Here is a 5886-nt window from a genome sequence, read left to right as displayed (position 1 = left end):
AGGCCTCTGGCCGGGATGTGGGGAAGCTGCTTCAGTGCACTTGGTAACCACCACATCAGGGGCCCCAGCAGCGTGAAATCAGGTGTGGCTGAGCCCCTAGCACCTTCCCCGGAGGGTGGGGAGCTGGCACTGGGGGAAGGGGTTCATGAGATCCAACCTGGTTAATCCCTCCCTGATTTTCAGCTTCTTTGTTATGCAATTGCATGAAAGATTGTACATAGGGGATCTCGTCCCATTTACCTGACCTTTGACAAAATAATTCCAGTTGTAATGTTACGGCAAGTGTTACAGCTAGCGTTACAGCTCTTGACCAGGGAAAGAACCCAGCTGCACACCGAGAGTTGGAGAAGTCTTTACTCCTCCAGCAGGCTGAACCAACTTCTGACTTCTGAACCTCCCCCTTCTTTGTTCTCTTCCTGCTTTTATACCCTTGGTAGGCGTCCAATCAGCAACAAGTTTTAACATCCAATCAGCAACAAGCTTTAACATCCAATCAGCAACAAGCTTTAACATCCAATCAGCAACAAGTGTTAACATCCAATCAGCAACAAGCTTTAACATCAATCAGCAACAAGGGTTAACATCCAATCAGCAACAAGCTTTAACATCCTGGTGCTGGACCATTATCCCTGTCAGTAAGATAGTAGAGATAATTGAAAGTTCCATTCAACAGGCCACTTCTCCCCACACTCCAGCTCATGCATTGGATTATGGTAACACCATTCTCTTTTAGACATAGACTTACAGCTAGGAGTTGGCCATTCAGCCAAGATTATCCCCAAGGGCTTTCAGATGGAACAGAAATAGAGCCTCCCATGTTGACACAAAAGAACAAGCACAGCATGACAAGTAGACAAGGCAAGGAATTCCCAACTGGAACAATCTCAAATGCCAAACCCTTAACAAACAAATGGAGACCACACAATGAGGACCAAATCCTCAAACAAGAACCAGCATCTCCTAATCCAAAAGGGCATGAACTCCCAGGTCCCTGAGTTCCACTCAACCATGACTTCCACCCCCAAACGGTGCCTACAGACAAATGCCCCACCATAGGACTGGAAGGCACAAATCCTTCCCCAAATGGGTGGAATCACAGTTCTCAGTGTGCACACTGGAGAAGTTATTGACTCAAATGGCTGAGGCATTGTGACACTTCCCAAATCTGTTTCCTTTTCCTCAAAAAAAAGTTCAGGTTGGTGAGAAGGCGGGGAGTACCATGAGTTGCCTAGAGCTAAACAGGCTCGGGCAGCTGCCAGGGTGGTCCTGTATTCTCCCACCCAACGAGACACTCCTCCCACTGGCGAAGACCCGTGGTTTGACCCAGGGCTGCACCCTACTTCTTCCAGCCGCAGCAGCAGTCATGGGTGCTATCCCAATGGGGTGCAATGGGCCACCCAAGGATGCCAAATTCTGTTACCAAAAGTTCAGTACCTGTCCCCGCAGCAGAATGAAGAATGAGGACAAGTGGTTTGAGGAGAAGGAAAGAGAAGTTTATTAATTTGCCAGCAAATGAACTGGGAAATAACCCAGCTGCACAGCTGTTATACAGACTCTTATCTTTAAAAACCCAGCTGTTATACTCCTCAGAGTATAACAGACTCTTATCTTTAAAAAAAATCTTGGCCAGGTGCAGTGGCTCATGCCTGTAATCCTGGCACTCTGGAAGCCAAGGCAGGAGGATCGCTCTAGGTTAGGAGTTCGAGACCAGGGGTGTATTGCAACTAGAGTGTGGCAGAGTCCAGATCTGGCAGCCAACAACTGTGGTCATGGCACCAGCAAAAATCCTGATTGGGGAGGAGGCCTATGAGCAAATAAGGGAGAGATTGAAGAATGAAGTCACTCAGATGAAGGAGCAAGTACCTGGCTTCTCACCAGGCCTGGCAATTTTACAGGTTGGCGACAGAGATGATTCCAATCTTTATATAAATGTGAAGCTGAAAGCTGCTGAAGAGGTTGGGGTCAAAGCCACTCACATTAAATTACCAAGAACATCCACAGAATCTGAATGTACCTTTTAGATTCAGAAAATACTATTAACACTGAAGCAGTGATCAATGCTATGGCACCCGAAAAGGATGTGGATGGATTGACTAGTATCAGTGCTGGAAACTCGCTAGAGGTGATCGAAATGACTGTTTCATCCCTTGTACGCCTAAAGGGTGCTGGGAACTCATCAAAGAGACAGGGGTGCAGATCGCCGGAAGGCACGCCGTGGTGGTCGGGTGCAGTAAAATGGTAGGGGCCCCAGTGCACGACTTGCTTCTGTGGAGCAATGCCACGGTGACCACCTGCCCCTCAAAGACTGCCAATCTGGGCGAGGAGGTAAATAAAGGTGACCTCCTGGTGGGTGCAACTGGTCAGCCTGAAATGGCGAAAGGAGAGTGGATCAAACCTGGGGCAATAGTCGTTGACTGTGGGATCAATTGTGTCCCAGATGATACCAAGTCAAAGGGGAGAAGGGTTGTGGTGATGGGGTAGACAACGAGGCCAGAGAGCGGGCGGGCTTCGCCACTCCTGTTCCCGGCGGCGGCGGCCCGTGACACTGGCGATGCTGACGCAGAGCACGGTAGAGAGTGCAAGGCGTTTCCTGGAGAAAAACAGGCCAGGAAATGGAGCATTCAGTATAACAACCTTAACCTGAAGACACCTGTTCCAAGTGACATTGCCATACCATGATCTGGCAGAAAAGCCATTGGCACGCTGGCTGGAGAAATTGGCCTGAAGAGGTGGGATTGTGTGGTGAGACAAAGGCCAAAGTCCTGCTGTCAGCACTGGAACGCCTGAAACACCAGCCTGACGGGAAACACGTGGTGGTGACTGGAATAACGCCAACGTCCCTGGGAGAAGGGAAGAGTACAACCACAGTCGGGCTGTGCAAGCCCTGCGTGCCCATCTTTTCCAGAACGTCTTTGTGCGTGTTTGCAACAGCCTTCCCAGGGCCCCCCCTTTGGAATAGAAGGTGGTGCTGCAGGAGGCGGCTACTCCCAGGTCATCCTATGGAAGAGTTTAATCTCCACCTCACTGGTGACATCCATGCCGTCACTGCAGCTAATAACCTGGTTGCTGCAGCCATTGATGCCCGCATATTCCAGGAACTGACCCAGACAGACAAGGCTCTCTGTAATCGTTTGGTGCCATCAGTAAATGGAGTGAGAAAGTTCTCTGATATCCAAACCCGAAGGTTAAGGAGACTAGGCATTGAAAAGACTGACCCTACCACACTGACAGACGAAGAGATAAACAGATTTGCAAGATTGGATATTGATCCAGAAACCATAGCTTGGCAAAGAGTGTTGGATACCTATGATAGATTCCTGCGCAAGATCACAGCTGGACAGGCTCCGACGGAGAAAGGGCACACACGGACGCCCCGCTTGGACATCTCAGTGGCCAGTGCAGTCATGGCTGTCCTGGCCTCACCCGTCCTCTGGAAGACATGAGGGAGGGACTGGGCAAACGGCGGTGGCCTCCAGAAGAAAGGGGAGCCCATCGGTGCCGAAGACCTGGGAGTGGGTGGCGCGTTGACGGTGCTCATGCGGGACGCGGCCAAGCCTGACCTCGCGCAGAGGTCAAGGGCACTCCGCTGACCGTCCACGCCGGCCCGCCCCCAACACCCACATGAGAAGTCGGCTGTCGTCGCAGACCTGGTCGCACTCAAGCTTGTCGGCCCAGAAGGGTTTGTAGTGACCAAAGCCGGATTTGGAGCAGACATTGGAATGGAAAAAATTTTAACGTCAAATGCCGGTACTCTGGCCTCCGCCCTCACGTGGTGGTGCTCGTTGCTACTGTCAGGGCTCTTAAAATGTGCGGGGGCAGCCCACGGTCACCGCTGGACCGCCGCTTCCCAAGGCTTACACAGAGGAGAACCTGGAGCTGGTTGGAAAAGGTTTCAGTAACTTGAAGAAACAAATTGAAAATGCCAGGATGTTTGGAGTTCCAGTTGTAGTGGCCGTGAATGCGTTCGAGACGGATACAGAGGCTGAGCTGGACCTCGTCACCCGCCTTGCCCGAGAGCATGGAGCTTTTGAGGCTGTGACGTGCTCTCACTGGGCAGAAGGGGGCAAGGGTGCCTTCGCCCTGGCGCAGGCTGGCCAGAGAGCCGCACAGGCACCCAGCAGCTTCCGACTCCTTTATGACCTCCAGCTCCCGGTTGAGGATAACATCAGGATCATTGCGCAGAAGATCTACGGGGCAGATGACACTGAATTGCTCCCTGAAGCTCAGCACAAAGCCGAAGTCTACACGAAGCAGGGCTTTGGGAATCTACCCATCTGCAGGGCCAAGACACACCTGTCCTTGTTTCACAACTCAGAGCAAAAAGCCGTGCCTACAGGCTTCCTTCTGCCTATTCGCGAATCAGCGCCGGCATTGGGGCTGGTTTTCTGTACCCCTTAGTAGGAACGCTGAGCATGATGCCTGGGCTCCCCACCCGGCCCTGCTTTTATGATATTGATTTGGACCCCAAAACTGAGCAGATCAGTCTGTCTTCAAGGAGCTACTTTGAAAGTCTGGCCAGTATCTCTTCAGGCCCACTGGGAGTTAGTCAATAGAAGTCAGCCCCTTCCCTGAAGATCTTCTGAAATATATAGTGGGAGTTTCTCCAGAAGCCTGAATTCTCATCATCATGTATAAATTAACATAAATCATGCACATTTCTATTTACTTTAGTGAAGATCCACAGAATAAAAGGAAATAATTTTGCTAAAAAAATAAAAAAAGGAGTTCGAGACCAGCCTGAGCAAGAGCGAGACCCCATCTCTACTAAAAATAGAAAGAAATTAGCTGGACAACTAAAATATATATATATATATATATATATATGTATATATATATATATATATATAAAATATTTAGCCGGGCATGGTGGCGCATGCCTGTAGTCCCAGCTACTCGGGAGGCTGAGGCAGGAGGATCGCTTGAACTCAGGAGTTTGAGGTTGCTGTGAGCTAGTCTGACGCCACGGCACTCTCGCCCAGGCAATAGAGTGAGACTCTGTCTCAAAAAACAAAACAAAACAAAACAAAAACAATCCTATCTATAGGCAGAAATGCAGAGCTTTCAAAGGGAGTTCTCAGCTCTGGCCTATTGCTGTTTGACTGTAGCATCTCCAGCGAAAACCGTCCCATGACCTCTGCCTGTACAGTTCTGTTAGGCATCTCCTGTGGCACAAAAAACAAAGATTTCTGGCCTCAGGCAGGAATGCAGGTCTTAATTCCCAGAAAGAGTTGGGAGGTATTAAAGAAACAGCTCATAAAACATTTTACCCTTCTTCAGGCCATCCCTTCTGTTACAAATGGATAAACAGAATGTGACATCAACATGCAATGGAGTACTGTTCCATGTTTAAAAGGAAGAAAATTCTAACACATGCCATGGCACGAGTTAACCATAAGGACGTCATGGTAAGTGGAATAGGCTTGACACCAAAGGAAAAGTACTTATGATTCCATTTATATGAGGTGCCCAGAGTAGTCCAATTCATAGACAGAAAGTACAATGGTGAGAGCAGGGATGGGAAGAGGGGCAAGGCAAAGCTGTTGCTCTGTGGGTACAGTTTCCGTTGTGCAGGATAAAAAGACTTCCAGAGATGCATGGTGGAGAACGTCAGGGTTAAAATGGCAAATATTAACTGGTGTATATTTCACCACATTTTCAAAAAGTAAAAAATAAAAAATACTTAAATCATATGCTCATGAATTAATATTAGTTTTTAACATTCTTTATTTAATTTTTTTCAGCATATTATGGGTGAACAAATGTTAAGATTATGTATATTGCCCTTGCCCTCCCTCCCGCCTCGAGTCACGGCTTCAACTGTGACAGCTTCTTTTTCAATTGAAAAGATAAAAAAAAATTTTAATAAAAGGCTATTTTTTCCATTAT

General features: G+C 48.5%; 1 pseudogene; it reads left to right on the top strand.

Annotated features, from left to right (window-relative positions):
- The first annotated feature begins 1717 nt into the window (after positions 1-1717).
- Positions 1718-4553, top strand: LOC105867561 (C-1-tetrahydrofolate synthase, cytoplasmic pseudogene; annotated as a pseudogene).
- Positions 4554-5886: the final 1333 nt, after the last annotated feature.

This window comes from Microcebus murinus, chromosome 16 (assembly GCF_040939455.1).
Source record: "Microcebus murinus isolate Inina chromosome 16, M.murinus_Inina_mat1.0, whole genome shotgun sequence".
NCBI lineage: Eukaryota > Metazoa > Chordata > Mammalia > Primates > Cheirogaleidae > Microcebus > Microcebus murinus.
Note: the sequence above shows the minus strand (reverse complement) of the source record. Positions and strands in the feature narration are given on the sequence as shown.